Below are 20,145 nucleotides of genomic sequence, written 5' to 3' on the forward strand. Positions count from 1 at the left end.
TACACTGGAGCATGGCCGGCCACTTTTTGGAGTCGGCCGGCCAGTTTTTTGTGTTGGAAAGGAGAAATGTGGCCGGCCAGCTAGAAAAGGTGGCCGGCCGGCCACCTATGCCTGCAGCCGTCCAATTTTCAACACGTGTCCTCCTGAATAGTGTTATTCCCTCTATAAAAGCCTTAGCTCCATGCTTTGATTCAATTTATCTTAGTTTTGCACAAAGATGGAGGCGTTTCTCGCAGAAAATCTCATATCTTGGATCTCTTCTCTAGATGGCTCGGAAAAGCTGAACTTCCGGGGTTTCGGCCTGAATGCACTATTCACGCTGAGCCGCACTCCGCTACATCTCCCTTTCCTCCATGCCATGGCGAGGTTTTGGAACCCAGTGACGCATGTCTTTAGCTTCGGCGGCCAAGAGGTATGTCCAACCTTTGAAGATTTTCAGGTTTTGATGGAGTCTGAATGCTCTGAAGAGATCTTGCCCCAGCTCCGCTTTGGCCATGCCCAGGCTTTAGGGCGGATGTGTGGGCTCACGGCGCATGATGCTCGATCTCTGATCTGTAGTGGGGAACTGGATATCCTTGGTTTGATCCATCGCTTTTCCGACGCCGGTGACCGCAGCAACCATTATTGGCAAGGTTTCCGGCAACACGCCCTTTGCTTGTGTTTACTGTCTTACTTTCTGCTTTCCTCGGGCTTTGACGGAGCTAGCATCCGTCTGATTGAAGTTGCCCAAGGTTTGAGAGAAGGAAAGAGCTGCATCGCTGTGACCTTGGCCGAGACGCTGATGGGCTTGGATTCTGTCTATCGTCGGGAGACGACTAGGTTTGTTGGGAGTCCACTGCTACTGCAGGTAATGTTTCCCACCTAACCTTACATATATATTTGCTCACATCACTCGGCCCTCAGGCTCGGTTTTTCTCACAAAACCCTTGTCTTACTTTTCTCTCATTGTACACCTCTCTATTCTTTATCCTCTCATTTTTCATCCCTCCCCAGGTATGGTTAATGGACAAGTTGCAGGTTGTGGACTCTTGCCCGGCCTATTCAGCTCGAGGCTACTTCTTTCGGCAGCGCCTAGTCAATGCTCTTGATGAAAGATGGTGGTTTGACTGGATGTGCAATTTGTCCACAGATCGCATTGCTTGGCGTTGTCCTTGGCTCAATCTCCCGGTAATGAGCTATAGCATGTCCCGGCTGATCGGGATCCAGTTGATTGGTCTAACCCACTGTGTATTCTACTTTCCGTTCCGGTTCCTACGCCAGTTCGGTCATGATCAGATCTGCCCACCAGAGGGGATTGAGTACTCAGCTGCTTTCCCGGTCCGAGGTGCACAACTTGCCCGGTATGCCACAGCATGGAGGACTAGAGAGCTCCTGGCTCCTGCTCCCACTTTTAATTGCACTTTGTCTGACGAGTGCCTGGATTGGCTCAACGAGGAGGCACAGGTTGGGCCTAGCTTGGCGTCAGAGGCTTCGACCAACTCTGGAAGGGGGCGTAGGGATACTTGACTTGACTATGCCCCGAATTTATTGCTTTATTAGTACTTTCAAGTTTTCTTTATGAATGTAATAAAAAGCAACTTCAATTGTATGCAAGAGCAGGAGAACTCTACTTTGAAATCAATGAAATTGAAGATTGTGGTACTGAAAATTTTCCGCTCTGGTCCAAAAATGGTCTTAGTTGTAAAAAAGATTAATTTGAACAAAGTCAACTTTTATTAAAACTTTTCAAAACCATTTTCGATATGGATTAGAAATGGACACGCCGAAGATCTGTCACTGAGATGCACAACCCCAGATCCCTGCAACTGGAAAGTTGCCCCTAGTTTGAAGAGTACCGCGGCACTGCATGGCAACGGAAAGTTGCCCCTAGTTTGAAAAGCTTTTGCACTGTCACGGCAACGGAAAGTTGCCCCTAGTCTGAATAGCACTGTACCGGAGATCGCGATAAATGCTGATGGATAAAGATGACCGAGATGGTCAAAATGGACAAAGTTGATCGGGGAAGAGTTTATGGCTGAACTTCAAGGTGAAGTTGCCTACGTATCCCAAAGATGGGAATCAAGCCTTACGTAGTTCAGGCTTAGGTTCACTCGGGTATTTTCACTCTCCTTTTGCGCTCTAACTTTTGCCAAGGCCGCTCTTTGCGGGTTTTCAGCCTTGCGAGCTCAGTTTTTATATTTTCCAATTTTTTGTGCTCTAACTTTTGCCTAGGTCGCCCTTTCGGGTTTTCGGCCTAGCGAGCCTCTCAAGGGTAATATTTCTTCAACTTGTCCATATTGATCGGTTGGGAAAACTCTAGGCCATCTAGATCCATCAGAACCACAGCTCCACCTGACCAGATAGCTTTGATGATGTAAGGACCAGTCCAATTGGGTTTGAACTTGCCCCTTGGGTTGTGGATGGGAGCTCGGTTGTCCTTGAGCACCAAATCTCCTTCTTTTAGGTTCCTGGACTTAACCTTCTTGTTGAAAGCCCGGGCAATTCTACGCTGATAGCCTTGAATGTGGTACAATGCTTTCAGTCTTCTTTCGTCAAACAGCATGAGTTCCTCAAATCTGCTCTGCTGCCAATCTACCTCGGCTATTTGACACTCAGCCAATCCTCGCAATGACAGAACCTCAATCTCAATAGGTAGAACAGCCTTCATCCCATAAACCAATGAATACGGAGTTGCTCCGGTAAAAGTTCTGATTGAAATCCTGTAACCCCACAGAGCAAACTGCAGCTTATCTGGCCAATCCCGGTAGGTTTCCACCATCTTCTGCAGTATATGTTTGATATTCTTGTTGGCGGCCTCGACCGCTCCGTTGGTTTGCGGCCGGTATGTAGATGACTTATGGAAAGCCACGTTGTATTTCTCCAACAAGTCTATCACTTCCTTCTTGAAGTGGGAACCATTATCTGAAATTATCTCGTTTGGGACCCCATAGCGACAAATGATGTTGTTTCTGATAAACTTTGCAACGTGTGATGCTTTCAACACCGCATACGATTGGGCCTCGACCCACTTCATGAAATAATCTATCGCAACCAGGATGAACTCATGCCCATTTGACCCCTTCGGAGTGACAGCCCCGATCACATCGATTCCCCAAACTGAAAATGGCCATGGCGAAGTCATGTTGTACAGCTTCGACGGCGGGATGTTCATGCGGTTTGCATGGATCTGACACTTGTAGCATCGCCGAACAAAACTAATACAATCCTCCTCCATGGTGGACCAGTAATAACCCTGTCTGAGGATCTTCCGTGCTAGCATCACTCCATTCATATGCACACCGCATTCTCCTCCATGGATGGCCTCCATCAGGCGTTTTGACTCTTCAGCTTCAACACACAGATTGTGCATTCCCAGATGACCTCTCTTATACAGTTTCCCCCCATAGATGATGAACTGGACGGCCATTCTTCTGATTGCCCTTTTATCCTTGGCATTTACCCTTGGCGGGTATGCTTCCTTTTCCAGGAAATTCCAAATGTCATAATACCAGGGGTTTTCGTCCTGAACCTCGTCTATAGCAGCAATCGACTCATAGGCTGGCGCGAATTTCTGATCAATGACGACTGGACGCATCCGGATTCCAAATGGGATGTCTATCATAGAAGATAGAGTTGCTAGAGAATCTGCGAACCTGTTGTTCTCTCTTGGAAGATGAGCAAAGTTTAGCTTTTCAAACCGAGGAATTAACAAGTCCAAGGTCTGGTGGTACATCATCATCTTTTCTTCCTTGACTTTCCAGTCTCCGTTTGCTTAAGATACAACGAGGTTTGAATCCCCGATGACGTCCAAACGTCTTGCCCCTAGTTCCAAGGCTGCTTCTAGGCCGGCAATGCACGCCTCGTATTTTGCTTCATTGTTCGAGACTTTGAACCAGAGTTTGAAGGCTAGAGGGATACGAGAATTGTCGGGTGCTATCAGCAACACTCCTATCCCATACCCGTACTGATTTGATGCTCCGTCAAAGTACATCGTCCAATATTCGTCGTCGATGTGCAAAATGGCTTCATCTGGGAATAGATACTCAACTACTTCATCCCCCTCAACCGGGTGGTCGGCAAGGAACTCCGCTACTGCTCTTCCTTTGACTGACTTGCGTGTCACATACTTCAGATCGAATTCGGAGAGCAACAGCAGCCAACGAGCTAGCCTACCCGTAAGTGCTGGTTTCTCGAAGAGGTACTTGATGGGATCCAATCGTGAAACCAGCATTATGGAGTGAGCTAACAAGTAGTGCCGCAGTTTCCTAGTAGCCCATACCAGAGCTAAGCAAGCTTTCTCGAGCGGAGTGTAGTGGGTCTCGTAGTCCAACATCTTCTTACTTAGATAGTAGATGGCCCTCTCCACCTTATCCTCCGATTCTTGTGCGAGCATGCAGCCCATTGTAGTCTCAGTCACCGAAAGGTACAAAATCAACGGTTTCCCCGGCTCTGGCGGCGACAACACGGGCGGGTTCTGAAGATATTCTTTGATCTGTTCGAACGCAGCTTGGCATCGGCCGTCCCATTGGAATTTCTTGCCTTTCTTCAGGAGACCAAAAAGTGGTTCACAAGTCAAGGTTAATTTAGAGATAAACCGTCTTATGAATTGCACTTTACCCAGAAAGCCTCGTACCTCCTTTTCAGTCCTTTGGTGGTGGCATTTCTAAGATGGCCTTGATCTTTGAAGGGTCGACCTCGATGCCCCTTTGTGTAATCAGAAACCCAAGTATTTTTCCCGCTGTAACACCGAAAGTACATTTCTGAGGATTTAGCCGCAACCGGAATTCCCTGCTCCTTTGAAAGAACTTTTGCAAGGCGGTGTAGTGGCCCTCTCTTTCCTTGGACTTGACAATCATGTCGTCCACATACACCTCAACCTCTTTGTGGATCATGTCGTGTAATATCGTGGTCGCGGCCCGTTGATAAGTAGCTCCGGCATTCTTCAACCCAAACGGCATTACCCTGTAGCAGTAAGTCCCCCACGGGGTGGTGAATGCAGTCTTTTCTCTGTCTTCTGGTGCCATTACTATCTGATTGTACCCTGAAAAGCCATCCATGAATGAAAGTAAAGCATGCCCTGCTGTAAAATCCCCCAACTCATCAATATGCGGTAAGGGAAAGTCGTCCTTCGGACTAGCTCTGTTCAAATCCCTGAAATCCACGCATACCCGGATCCTGCCATCCTTCTTCGGCACTGGAACGATATTGGCCAACCAAGTCGAGTATTCGGATACCTGCAGGAAGCCTGCATCGATTTGCTTGGTGACCTCTTCTTTGATCTTGAGAGCCCAGTCGGGGCGGATCCTTCGGAGTTTCTGCTTAACAGGTCGGGCTTCGGGGTCAAGGGGGATCCGATGCTGTATAATCTCAGGATCGATCCCAGGCATGTCTTCGTAGGACCACGCGAAAACATCTTTGAAATCTTTTAATAAAGCGACTAAGCGCTCGCGTTCCTCCGAAGACAGCGTGGACCCGATCTGGACCAGCCGCGGGTCCTCCTCAGTACCAATGTTCACGGTAATGATTTCATCTGTTAAGGGTTTGACAAATCTCTCCTGTTCCTGCTCAATTAGACGTTGTAAAACCGGAGGAATTTCGTCCTCGTCGTTTTCATTAAAATTTTGAAAGTCTGAATTTATGTAATAAATTAAGGGCACAGAAAAATACTCAGAAACCACAGTTGCTTGATTCTCATTAAGTTCAACCAAATCGTCCGAATTCTCGGTTACAACAGACTCAAATGAGAAAGAAAAAGACGACCTGGACATAACTGTGGTATCTGGGTTATCATCCCCAGGATTACCAGACTCAGACTCAGTCGAGCTGGAACCTGATTCCGACTCACAGGACTCGGTGGAATCAGATTCCGGCTCACTACCTGACCCGATGTCACTGGACAAAAATCCCTCCTCGTATTGCCAAGTGAGAGAGGGTGCGATAGATGCATCCAAGATAGTCGCTGGAAAGCCCGCAGCTGTTTCATCTCCAATCATGGAAACCGAGGAGTTATCCCCCAAGCACTTTTGGTCGATCGAAGGATCTGAAAGTAGACACGCCAGTGCTACCCCCATCTCAAGTTCGGTGCTCTCAGAATCCACTGCTTCACACTGCTCAACCTCAGTTGGTGGGTCTGTTTGCTCTTCGGCAACGTCATCCCCAGGTAATTGCAAGTTGAAGAAGATCTCGAAACCAGGCACGCGCTTCCTCTCCGCGTTCAGCCATGGTTCTGGGAAGCCGCAAAAAGGAAAGTCTTCCCCCTCCCGGACGAAGCGTCCGTTTAGGGTACCCCAGATGGGCCTATGCATTAATTCAAAAGGCTTCCCAGCCTTCTTTGCTCTGGCTCTTCCGGCCATCTCTTTTCCCTTCCTTACCCAGTCCTCTTTGGTGGGCAGATAACCCAGTCCAAAGGTGTGAGGGTTGTGTGGCACTTCGGCCAATGCCGCGACGCCTTTCCGGCCGCTTCTTCCCAATCCCATTCCGGGGATGTGTTATAGCTTGTTCATGAGGTAGACTGATTGAGCACTGACGAACACCCTCTCATTCACAGCCATGACATTCTGTACCACTCGGGCCTCAGCCAAAGTGAACCCCGATAAAAACACATCCTCCGTGCTGTGCTCGATTTCCAAGACAAGCGTAGACACTTCTGGCGGCGGATGGATTGACGAATTCCCAAAAACAATTGTTACCCCCTTCCCATGAGGGTTATTTAGCATCTGATGTAGAGTGGAAGAGACTGCCTTGACCTGGTGCAACCACGGTCGCCCCAAAAGTAAGTTAAAGGTTGCGGGAACGTCCAAGACATGAAATTCAATGCTGTGTTGTCCTGGACCAACCTTGGTTTGAATTCTGACAGTCCCCATCACTTCCCTGCTGGTATTGTCGTATGCTCTGATTACTTGAGTAGTCGGGACGAAGTCCGCGAGCTTCAACCCGATTGCATACGCCGTCCTGGTCGGGCAGACATTAATAGCAGACCCGGTATCAACCAGTACCACCGGTATCCACTTATCCTTACATTCCACGGAAATGTAGAGGGGTTTGTTATGATTTGTGCCCTCAGGCGGTAGTTCCTTGTTCGAAAAGGTCAATGCCGGGGAACCTCCTCCCGGAAAGACCAGCCCAACCAGCTGTTCAGGGGTGGTATCTATGGAGAGTTTGGATTTGTCCATAGCAGATAGGACAGCTTGCCTATGTACCCGCGATGCCATAAGCAGTCCCCAGATGGAGATGTCTGCTTGTATCTTCTTTAACTATTTCAGCACAGCTTCCTTTTCAATCTGCTTCTCCTTCTGTTTCTCAGCTTCTCTATCTTTCCCGGATACCTCGGGTTGGTCTAAGTGTGGGGGCTTGAAGTACCGCCCACTTCTCATCATGTGATCCACCTCATCGAGGTACCAAGTGTCATCCGGTTGATTGTTTCCCCAATCCTCATCCGTGTGGGCAAGACATAAGTCATCGTATCCCCACCACATGCCGCTAGCATTCAAAAGGCACCCGTCCGGTTCGGGCATGTTCGTGCTCACAGTACTTTCAGTTTGTATGCCCACGGCATTCTCCGTTCTTGTGCCCGCAGCACTTTCGATCCCTTCATGGATCTTAGCTTTTCCGGTTCTCTCAGAACCTTGTTGTTTTGTCTGCACCGGTGCAGCTTGTTGTTCAGCCTTTCTTGCATCCACAATGCTTCCGTCCAGAGCAAAATTCTTCGTACCGGCGCTCTCCGGCAATATAACTTGACTTCCGACCCTTCCGGCCACAACTGATACTCCCGCCCCTGCCGGGCCCTGTTCTAGTTGCGATCCTCCCACTACATCTGGTTGATCATCGAGCCATCCAGTGGCCTCTGCCGATTCCTCATAGTCGAACCAGTTGATTGTTGCATCCCCTGATTCTTGATCATCGAAAAATTGCAGGTTGGCAAAGTCCCCCTCTACGGCTGTCAGATCATCTGTCCCTAGTCCAGATCCACCCCCCCGGATCATGCACAGTTCTCCTGTCTCTGGCAATTCTATACCCAGCCCAATCTGGCTTGTTGATAGGATGTACTCGCTTGGATCATAGGCTCCCCCAGCAAAACTCTGTCCAGTCCCAGATTCAACAACCCCACTCTCTCCTGAAGTCTGCCCTTCCCCATCTTCGATGGCCACCACCGTTGGCTCTGGTTGGGTTGTGAAGATGTCCAACATGCACAAAAAGTCAGTGCAGTTGGGGAGGAACACCTCCGGCTTGGGTAGGTGGGTGGGAGTAATATAGATGCTAGGATCGTAAGACACGACCCCAGTCTGGATAAAATTGATTCTATTGGGAGGGGGAGCTTGGTTATGCGGTGGGAGAGGATTGGTTGTGACATTGGGTTTGTCGGGAGGCGCAATCACCTGCTTGTCAATAAGATCCTGGATCTCATGATGCAATCTGAAACAACGGTCGGTGTCGTGACCGTGTTGTTGGTGATACGCGCAGTATTTTACTGGGTCATGAGAGGGAGGGAGTGGATTCGGTAGTGGTCTCGGCTCCAGGGGCTTCAAATGCTTTTTCCTAATCAATACCCCTAGAGCTTTGGACAGGGGCATGTATAATGGGGTGAAGGTTCTTTGGCCTCTGGGGGTGTATTTGGAGGTTTGAGTATTGCTTCCGGACGCACCGGAGAATGATGTGGCAACCATGGGCTTTGGAAGGGGAGGGGGAATGGTGGTGACCATACTGACTTCCGAGGCTCTTGCGTTTGCAGCGCCACTCGGGCCCGCATTGTTGTTACGGTTGAAAGTCCTCCTCGGTTGCTCCCTATCGTGGTCAAACAGACCTTGTTTCATTGCATCTTCGATTTGCACCCCCATCTCATGTAAATCTGAGAAAGTAGGAAAGGGGATTACAATCATTCTCTGCATCAACTTGGGGTGGAGATTGCGCACAATCATCCGAATTTGGTCCTTATCCGTGGGCCTCAAAGTCATCATTGACGCCTTTGCCCTCCATCGGATTACAAAGTCCGAGAAAGTTTCCTTGGGCTCTTGCCTTGTCGTTTCGAGATCACGAGTTGTAATCTCGATCTGAGTGTTGTACGAATATTACGTGACAAAGGCCTCAGCCATTTCAACCCAATTCTTCTTCACTTCATCCTCTAACTTTGCGTACCAGTGGGCGGCCACACCTGATAGGGTTCGGCCGAACAGTGAAAGCTTCTGCGGTCGCGTTAGGCCTATTGGCAGCAAGATGTCTGAGAACAGTCAGAGATGGACCATGGGGTCCCCGGACCCGTCAAAGCGGTCAATTTGAGGCATTTTGAACCTATCGGGCAATGTTACGGCCACGTCGGTGTACCCGTCCTCAATGTCCGGGATAGCCCTTACCCCTTGGGATTTCTTGAAGAGCTTCTCAAGTTTGCTCAATTTCAGAGCTGTATGATCAATCTCGAACTCGAAGGGAGAGTCCGGATGATTGGGTGTATGGGTCTTGGACAGTTGTGGTGGAAGCGGGGGCGGAGCTGGCCCCGTTGGAAGATTCGTGTCCTCTTGTAGGTTCTGGAGATTTGGCACAGTGTTCTGGGTGTTTGGCGGAGCGTTCTGAACAGTAGGTGTTTGCTCGGGTAATGGAGCCCCTGCCGGAGGAGGAATTTGGTGTGAAGCAGATGCCGCATTCTGCTGTTGCAGTCTGGTGATTAGTTCGGCCTATTGGGCCATGATCGTGGCCTGCTATTTGGAGAACTCCGCTTGACGGGCGGCATCCTCATGCATCTATCTCATGCTCTCCTGCATCTGGCGCATTAGGGCCTCTATCCCTGATGTATTTTGCTGATCCATCTGACTAACTGGTATGTCTATTTCTATAGCAGTAATTGAGACCTCAGTCCTATAGTCCTCTGATGAAGTAACCCACTGCTCTGACAACCTCTGTTCTGACACACCGCGCTTTCTCGGCTTTCTTCTGACAACGGGGGGTAGAGAATGGAACACTGGCTGTCCGTCGATTAGATCCTCAGATCGATTGAGTCGACGACCTCGTGTCCAAAGTGCTTGGGGAATGTCTGTTGGGTTAGAAGCAATTGTGCTAGAACTGCCCTAGTAAAAGATAAATAAAGCGAAAAGGAAATAAATAAACAGATAAACGGACAGCATAACAGCTTAAAATAAATGCATGACACACAGCCTGGCATAACAACACACGGTCGATAAGCTGAATACACACTGTCCTCAAACACTGGTTATTATCCCTAAATCACTGTTCCCAAAGGCTGAATCTGATACCCGTAGATAACTGATTCTCAAATGCTGACTGATGCCCGCAGGCCTGATACCCACAATATTGAACTGACGCCCGCAGGCCTGATGCCCAAACTCATACACTGATACATGCATTCCTGTAGAGACGCACTCTAAAGCACATAACAGATAAGTGAGAGCCAAAACACCCCTATGTTGGGGTAGGGTTTCCCTGTCCTATTTTGTCAGGAGCTAGGGTTTCACTACGCACGCAGCGGTTTCAAACAACCTATAAACGGGTAAGCAACCTGTCCTAGTTTGGAATGGTCACTATGGATCCGAATATGCACTAGGTCGAATGGTCAAAGAGGGTGCCCCGGTAAAACCGGGGTTTGTGTTTCCATACTGGCAGAGCCCACAACCGGTCAGCCTTATGGTCATGCCTTGACAAGACAAGCCTCCGGCAAACCGTTCAGGAATAGCATATGGCAAACACGGTGTCCTAGGCGCACCAATGCAAATGTAATGCAAAGAAACACACAAGTGTAGTCAAAAACAGATATCACGAGTTCGAGTCAAGTCCTCTAAATCCCCAGCGGAGTCGCCAGAAACTGTAGACGTCCCCGAACGCCCCGGGAGGAATGAGCTCCCGTTCTGTTCATTTGGGGTCACTACAGCTCAGGACTCTCAAATTGTCACGGTTCTAAGTCTGAACCAAAGAGTCCAAATCCGGCAAATCGTTTTGAGAAAACATTTTTTGAAAGAAGTGCCAAACATGGACTGCTTTGCCAGATACAGAGTCGCCACCTAAATGTTTTTTAATGGGAAATTTAGGAAACCTTGACTCGGTGCCAAAGGCCACGTGTCCGTCATCACCAAAGTTGCCTCGGCTCGGGAACTTGGGTACGATTGGGGAAGATCACTTCGTGAGCACCCCCGCTCGCCCGATCAAAGATCGGCCTCTACTAACCATGATATCTATTTTTGAAAACTTTGTGTGTCCTTATTTCGGTTATTAGCCTAGGTTACTATGTGATGCACACAGCATATAAGTATAGACTGGGTCGCCGGAATTGGAACAAAATATTTCATGCTTGTTTATTTAAAAGATGGTTTGCTACTCGCAAGTAAGCTTAAAATGCAGATTTTGCCACCCGCAGGTGGGCTTAGAAAAGATGGTTTTGCCACTATCTAGTGGGCTTAAAACAAACATTTGATGAATTGTCCCAATCCAAATAACCCAACCTTCATCCACAGGCATTCAGGCAGATATATCAATAAGCAATTAGCCTCATGGTAAGCATGCTATTCATGGCAGTCACTCACACGCATGCAAGGATGCTAAAGCATAAAACTCACCGAGTACTCCAAGCCAAAAAAAAGAAGCTAATTAGAAATCATGCATGATCCTAAATATACAGAAATGCCTAATGCAACACATGCAAAAATGCAACTATAGCAAGCTCGGCTATTCTAAACATGGCATATGGAATGCTTCAGCTAACATGTATTCAACTTGGAATTGAAATACAAATGCAGTTAGTATGATGCGCCGAGCCCGGTGCATGCAAAACAGATGAATGATGCAAACATGCTGTCATACTGTATGCTAACTGAAATATACCCTAATCTAACCATCATAAGCAGGTAAATAAAAGGGAAGAAAGACGTGGGGTTGGAAGACATACATCACACTCACGCACACTTATTACAATTATGCCCTCGCACAGAGGGTCTAAATAAATATACAGTCCCGAATAAAAGAATATTACAGTCCAAATAATGTACAAATTCCTAATTAATTAACAAATTAACTAAGAAAATAAATAAACTGACATGCAAGCCAGGGACTGCCTTGACTCCGCTCCGGATGATGAATGATGCATGCCCGGGTTGCCTTTGCGCGGAAATCCATGACGATGCCCCAATTAGCCTCTGTTTACACCTTTTCTTGAAAAAAGTTGCTGATTCTTCATTTTGCTGCAACAGAGAGCAGGAAAGGGGCATGGCAATGTATTTTAACAGATATATGCATGCCTCGATCCTCGTGCCACCAATCACGCATATCGATGCATGATGGCCGAGGGGTCGAATTGTGCAATTCAATATAGAATGAATGCACGTATAAGCACAATAAGAACCTAACTCCATCATGGATGATCCGGAGCGTCGGTGACTAGGGAATTGAGACACGTTCCGTCACTCGGAGTACGAAACGCACCTCGTTTCCCGTGCCCGGGCTAGCTCCTATCCCGAACACGATGCAATATGCATGACATGCATGAAATGTAACTAAGATACAATCCTAACATACACAATGTTATGGAATGGCATACACAATGCAATAAGGTAATACACAACCGAGCATACACAATGCTATGGATGAAATGGCATACACAATGCAATAATGGGCTTACACCAACATGAGAGAGCCTCAGCCACACTCACATAGGAGGCCATCAGATGAAAATAAGACAACTCGAAATGCGTGCACGCGTGCACGCAAACCGAGGACCAACCCTCAGGCACCGAAATGCCACTCTAATGAGACATGGCAAAGACATGGAATATGATATGCAAACATGCAAAAATCAGTAGCAAAATGAGGGGAAAAACAGCCCCGAAACAAGGCAAAATGACACCCGATGCATGGAATTTCTTCCGAAATGCAAAACTAGGTACATGAAATGGCTTACGGCTATACAAAGCATGCACAATTTGAACATGAGATGAAAAGACAGAAGCAAGGAAGCCCCTAGATAAGCATTTTTACAGTTCAAAGCATGGCCAAAAAGCAAACACAAATAGGGTAAAAATAGCATGCAAAAATGGCCCTAAATATGAGATAATGAAACAACTCACAGCTGCTGACCTCAAATAGGTGAGGGCCCTTCAACAAAGTTGAAGAGAGGCCCAAAATATGATCTTTTACAGTTTATGGCAAACCACAAAAATCAGCACAGGTATGACTAAATTCTCATGCAAGAAATGGGCCAAAAGGTGGCCAAAGAAGCAAGTAGTGGTTTCTGGCCTTAAACACAAAGGGGCCCTTCAACAACATTGAAGAGGGGCCAAAAATAAAGCATTTTACAGTTGAGGGCCGGACCCAAAACAGTATGCAAATATGTCAAAAATGCTATGCAAAATGAGGTCCAAAAGAGAGATATAACATGAAGTGTATAAAAGATGCCTCAAACCATGAAAGGCACTTAATGAAACATGAAGAATGGACCAAAATAAGACTACAGTTCTGTAAAAAGACCAAAAACAGAAGTACAATGGGCTGCCAAATCATGCAAGAAAAGGGGACCAAAGAGGGATATAACATGAAGTGGCATATGGAGGTCCCAAAACATGAAATGCCCTTAATGAAACATGAAGAATGGGCCAAAATAAGACTATTTTCAGTTCTGTAGTGGTGGTGATGCTAGGTGGTGATGAAGAAAAGGTGGTAGAACTTGGTTGTTTTTGGTTGAAAGAGAGAGATAGAGGGAGATATGGATACAAGTCTTGAAGCCAAAAAAATTTCCCAACCCTTGGACCAAAGCTGGAGGCCAGTTATATGGACCAAGGAGAGGGAGGGCAAGGAGGGAAAGAGTGGGGAAAAAAGGACCAACTTTTCCCTACTAGCTGTCCCCCGGATACAGATATTTTTTGGGAAAAACAGCTATACAGCTGTAAAGTACACACTGTAAGGATTATGGCCGGCCAGGTTTTGGAGCTGCAGGTGGCCGGCCGGCTACCTCCCATGGCCGGCCGGCCAAGGGTCAAAAGGTTCAAGGTGATTTAATGGCCGGCCACCACAGATAGGTGTCCTCCCATGTGTGCTCAACACAACCCTGTGGTTCAAAATTGCAAACTGTAAAATAGGAGAGAGAATAGGGCATTTTTAGGAGGGGTTCAAAAGGGTCAGGTGGAATTACTGGCCGGCCACCAACTTTTAGGGTCCTCCCATGTGTGTACATCACAAATATGTGGTTAAAAGTTCAAGAAAATGGCCCAAGGGTGTTCAACATTGGCTCGGAAGTGAGAAAAACGGGCGTCGGAGGGCGCCAGAGGATATGTAACTGGTTGCTAAAAAAATTGCTGGCCTCCCACCCTTCTACGGCCTTCCTAGTGATGAAACAGAGGTACCTGCCAAAAATGAACGAAAACCGGTGCAAAACGAATGTTCGGGGGCCAAAACGCGCAGTTCGGGGTCCCGAAAACTGCCTGTTAAGCACCGGAAGTGGCATTCGGCCCCGACGTGGGTCTCTCAGACCTCAGTGTCCCTCAAAAGGAAGAAAATAAGATGCATGCCAAAAATCAGAGCAAATGGAGATGGTTAGGCGGTCCCGAACCGAGGTACACGGCCTGACGGCTCCGAAAATCAGAAACCGGGCTCCGAAATGGACAAAATGGCCTACAGCCACAAAATGTAGCCCACGGCCACTGAGAGATGGTCTACGGGACCTCTCCCTCCCCTCAAGAAAAGAAACAGAGAAAATCGAGTCTAGTTCGCAAACCGAGGCAAGGCACAGAAGAGGGTTCGGAAATCCGGAGGCAGGGCTCACGGCCGCGACTCTGAGACTTCTGAACGAGCACGATATGCAACGTCACCGAGCGCTCAATCGGTGATGTCTGAGTCTTAAGGTCGGTCAAAAATGGGGTGTCTACACTCGGCTGGGTACACGCCTATAAACAAACAGGTTCCTAGCCCGGTCATCGTAATAATTTGGATCAAAAATGTCATTTTTCAGATTATTTGCGAATCCAGTAGATCTATTACGTGGTTTTTGGAACAAAATGGTTATTTCTCACTAAAATGGAAACAACAATAGTGTGTTCTGAGAAACATACGAATATTGTGCTACATACTACAAGACTATACAAACAAAAAGAAATAGGATTGAGTTACTTACCGTTTGAAGGCAGAAGGATGCAAATCGAAGCCGCGAGAATGACAGGGAGAACACAAGCTTTGCAACGATTATGATGGTGAAAATGGAGGCTCAGAGGGAAAACAAGAAGAAGATGAATAATGAAAATGTTTTGGTTCGAAATATTGGGTGTTTTTGTGTAAAGCGCGTAAAAATGAGCGGGACTGTTCAAAATAAGCGAAGTACAAACACGGCTGGGACAACTGTGCTTGACCAATAGGGGTCAGCCACATGTCCGTGGAATAGAAAGCGATTCAGATGTGTAGAGCAATTGAAAAGACGTTTATGGACCGAACTAATTGATAACTCGGTAAAATATGAGTTTGGTTGGATAGAATATTCTTAGCTCGGCTGGAGGAAAATAATCTCAATCATGCTGCTCAGATGGAATTAAGGGGCAATTGAAAGGGTAATTTATGAATAAATTGGGTTGAGCTAAGGAAGTGACTTCTTAGAAAATTGGGCCGCACGACGGACTAAGGTAGAAGCAGATGTACCTCGGTCTAAGAACTAAGCGGGTATGGACCGTGGTAAGTGGGCTTCACAACCTGGACCGTGTTTGTCAGTCCGATCAAAGGCAACCGAGGTATAGGTTTAGTGAGGACCGAGCTAGGCATTGTGCATAGGAGCGCTGAGCTGAGTTCGCCATTGTGCCTGGTTAGCTCGGTCTTAAATAAATAGCCCAGTTGAAGTATGCCTAACCAAGGTACAGGCACTGAAGGGAAGATCTGAGCTAGGTTAGCTCGGTCAAATCTACCGTTTATGCATAGCAATATTAGCTCGGTCGTATTATCATACTACCAAGCTAAAACCATTTCACTTGATTAGAGCAATGATAAGGGTGTTGAAGGATAAGCATTATCTTTCAAGAGTCTGATTCCTATGAGGACTCTACATTGAGGAGTAAGAGTCCTACTAGGATTGTACCACACGAAACCTATAAAAGCTCATAACATAACCTATGTACAGGTAACACAACTTTGATTCTCGAATACACAGAGCTTTTGTCTATTTGTCTATTTTACTGGCTTAGGTGTCGGAGAGGTATCCGGCACACACTCGCCGGCTAGCTCACATTTGTGTTTTCAGGGAGTAAAGCGACGACGTTTGGAGGAGTGCACACTTAATCAACAGGATTATACGAGAAGATTATTTCGTGCTCGTACAGTCACTTATTATTTAGTTTGAAAAATGTAAGAATTACTTATCAGAGAATGGCTATTACATTGTTACATTGTACGAACATTTGCGACAATGTTGAGCAAAATTGTCATAATTTATATTCCTTTCAAATGAATTCGAATTTTTTTTTTTTTTTTTTTTTGTTATATTCATAAAACAAATTTGTTCTTGTTCTATCTCTTCCTTCCCTTGTAATACTATTCACCTATCTCAACAGTTTGGTCATCACAATGTTATTCTTTAATTTTTATTGTGCCAATTTTTATGTTGGTAAATCCTAATTTCTCACAAAAATGAATGGAAAAATACATAGAAATAATGAATCCAATAAGAATGATAATTAAATAATAAAATGTGAGAATTTTGAACACAAATCGTCAGGATGGCCGAGTGGTCTAAGGCGCCAGACTCAAGTTCTGGTCCTCGTGAGAGGGCGTGGGTTCAAATCCCACTTCTGACATATTAATTTTTTATTTATTTTGACAAATATACCCCTAAATTTTATTCAAAATAGAAATTACACCACATTTTTATCTTTATCTTATTTTTTTTATTATGATAAATTATAAATACAATCCCTCATGTTTGTTTAAAGTATAAATTATACCTTGTGATTTGAAAAATTATGAATATCTTATATAAATACAATCCCTCATATTTGTTTAAAGTATAAATTACACCTTGTGATTTGAAAAATTATGAATATCTTATTGTTAAATTTTTTTATTTAACAGAATTAACTAAAAAAATGAAATTCATAATTGTTCTTATATACAATAATAAAATTACCTAAATTATTAATTGAAATATATTTCTAACATCATTAAAAATCATTAATTAATTTTATGATTTATTAATAAAATGAACGATTAGTTATGAAATTAGAAATCCTAGGGAGTATAATGTAATTTTCAAAACTACAAAAAGCGATTTGTATTTTAATCAAATCTCATGGAGTATATTTGTAATTTACCCTTTTTATATTAAAAATACAAACTATGCCCAACATTTTCATCTTTATCTTGACAAATACACCCCTCAGTTTTATTAATAATACAAATTGCCCCACGTTTCCAATCATGTAACAAATGATTTCCTAAGCAATAATTTATTTTTTAAATGCCTATATTAACTCTTATGAAGTTAAATACTTTTCTTTTCTTTTCTTTTTTTCATATCTCACTTTCTTTATTCCTTATTTTTCCCAATCATCTCACCACGCTTTCTCACTCTCAATCAATACTACTATCATTATTGTCTATAAGTATTTGATGTATTGTTGAGAAGGGTTGAAAATTATTGCGGTAACAAAAAGTGGTAAATAATACTAAATATGTTAAAAATTAATAAAAAAAATTTATGATATTAATTTAGATAGGTACTTAAATAATAGATTTGATTGAACTCAACTAAAAAAGAAAGGTCAGAGTGAGATTCTATAAATATAAGATAAAAATAAAAATAAATTAAGTTTGAATTTGAAGATAAACTATAAGAATATATAAAGTGAAAATCAGATAAATCTTAGAAAAAAAATAAACTTAATTGAAAATCAAAAGTAAGAGTAGATCTTGTAAATATAAGATAAAGATTTTTTTTTTTATAAAAAAAAATCAAGTGTAAATGTGAAGATAAATTATAAGAATATAAAAAGAGAAATTTAGATAAATCCTAGAAAAATGAGGTAGAGAGAAATTTAGTAAATATCAAATGAAGATTGAAAAAAAAAATCAAAATTGAAATTTAAAAATTCAAAATTAAGATAAGATAAACTTGATTAGAAAAACAACATCTAATATAACTCTAATAATATAAGAACTAGAGATAATAATAGTTTAAAAATTAGATAAGAGTAAAGTGCCACTTATAATTTTTTAAATTTGAAAAAAAAAGAACTCAAAAATAAGAACAGTAGTAAGTTAAAAATTATATAAGAGTTAAATAAAGTCTATAATTTTTTAAATTTTAAATTTTGTGTAGTTAAAAAATAAACATTTATGTTATTTTATTATACAAAATTTAACTCTATTTTTAACAGTTTTTGTATTCTAAAGCTATTTAATTACAAACAAAATTCAAGGATCACTTTTCTATTTTTTAAAATTTGTTTTGTGTCTATAGCTTATAAATTTTAACAACTTTCGTATTTTGAAGCTACTAAATAAAAAATAAAAAATAGCATCACTTTTTTTTTAACATCTTAGTTAGTTTTATTTTTATTTTATGTTATATGATAATATAATCATTCATTTTAAATAACAAAGTCTTAACCATAGAACACACATGACATGATTATTTCTATGGCAGTGACACGTGAATATAAAATTCAACAATCATAGAAAAAAATTTCTTACCTATGATTTTTGTCTAAATATATAAAACATATTTATTCAAATTAAATTTTAAAATTTTGATCATTAATTTGTAATGTGTTTATAATTTTAACACAAACATAGTTGAATAATAATTTTGTTTATAATAAATTAACCAAACTTTTATTGAAGTATTTATATATTGAATCTAATCTGTTTAAAAATTACATGACATTTAATAATGTAATTGAAATTAACTATTAAATATTAATTTAGTAACAAACATGTATATTGAATTTTTGCTCTTCCAATGGATCCAAATGACATTGTCTACAATTGGTTTTTATTATATATATATATATATATATAAAGAGTATTATGAGTAGAAAACGAAGCAATATTTGTATATTCATTAAGAATTTTGAAATCCAATCTTGTGCTTCAAATATTCCTTTGTGCAGTTGACTTTTTACTGCAAAAGAGAAATTTATCATTTAAAAACTTAATCCTGCTTACTAGATTTAGGCAAAGAAACAAATTTAAACTCATGAAGATTTCAAATAAAAAAATAAGAATATTAGCAAAAATATTTTAGAACTACTACATAATTAAGTTTATTTACCTCTGAATTTAAATTGTGTGCCCTCCTTATATATTACAACAAAATCAAACACATAAATTAATATAATTGAAGAACAAAATACTCGTCTCGATTGGTACAATTTTTCTCAAAAAAATGGATGAACTCCAACTGCATCACAAATCATCACTCTTTGTATTGGTCTTTTAGCCTTTCGTTGCCGTTGCTACTTTTTTCCTGTACGTTGTAATTGTAAAATTTTAAAAAAATGAATAATAAATTTTGGAGGCATAAACGCATTTACTACATTATTATAATTTCAACAACTAACTTAGATTATGAAGAAAAAAAATTAAATACACAAAATAAACTAAAACTAAAACAAACAAAAAAATCTGCAAAAGAAAAAATAGAATAAAAAACACAATATGAGATTTCAAATATATATTTCTTTTCACATAAGAAAAATCTTACAAAATTGCTTAAATCACCTGTTTAATTTCTCTACAGAGTTATTTTGTTCTCCAATATTTTTTCCCAATTTCATATTGTTATGGAAGCAAGGTTTTGAGATTTATAGTTTAATTAAATTTTTTTTTTTTTGAAATATCTTTGAGTAGGATATAAATTTGAGGAAGGAATTTGAATTAGAGTCAAACTCATCTTTTATCTATAAATATTTTGAAAAAATCATATCCATATGATATTATATATATCCATGCCCTAAGGAATTAAAAAGTAAAATAAAATATATTTAAAAAGAGGAAAAAACAGGAAAATAGAAAGAGAGAAGAATGAATGTGCCACCTAAGAAAGAGTATAATGGCATGTTAGGATTGAGAATTTGGAGTTTTTTAAGAGATCAAATTTGATGAAGGAATTTGAATTAGAGTCAAACTCATCTATTATCTATAAATATTTTGAAAAAATCATATCCATGTGATATTATATATATCCATGATCTAAGTAATTAAGAG

The 20,145-nt window shown here is 42.4% G+C and overlaps 1 non-coding gene across 1 annotated transcript; it reads left to right on the top strand.

Moving 5' to 3' along the window:
* The first annotated feature begins 16,652 nt into the window (after window positions 1–16,652).
* On the top strand, window positions 16,653–16,736 carry TRNAL-CAA (transfer RNA leucine (anticodon CAA)). Its single transcript has one exon. It is a non-coding gene; the product is annotated as a tRNA-Leu (tRNA).
* Window positions 16,737–20,145: the final 3,409 nt, after the last annotated feature.

Source organism: Camellia sinensis, chromosome 11 (genome assembly GCF_055761805.1).
Source record: "Camellia sinensis isolate YWXY chromosome 11, ASM5576180v1, whole genome shotgun sequence".
In the NCBI taxonomy this organism is placed as follows: domain Eukaryota; kingdom Viridiplantae; phylum Streptophyta; class Magnoliopsida; order Ericales; family Theaceae; genus Camellia; species Camellia sinensis.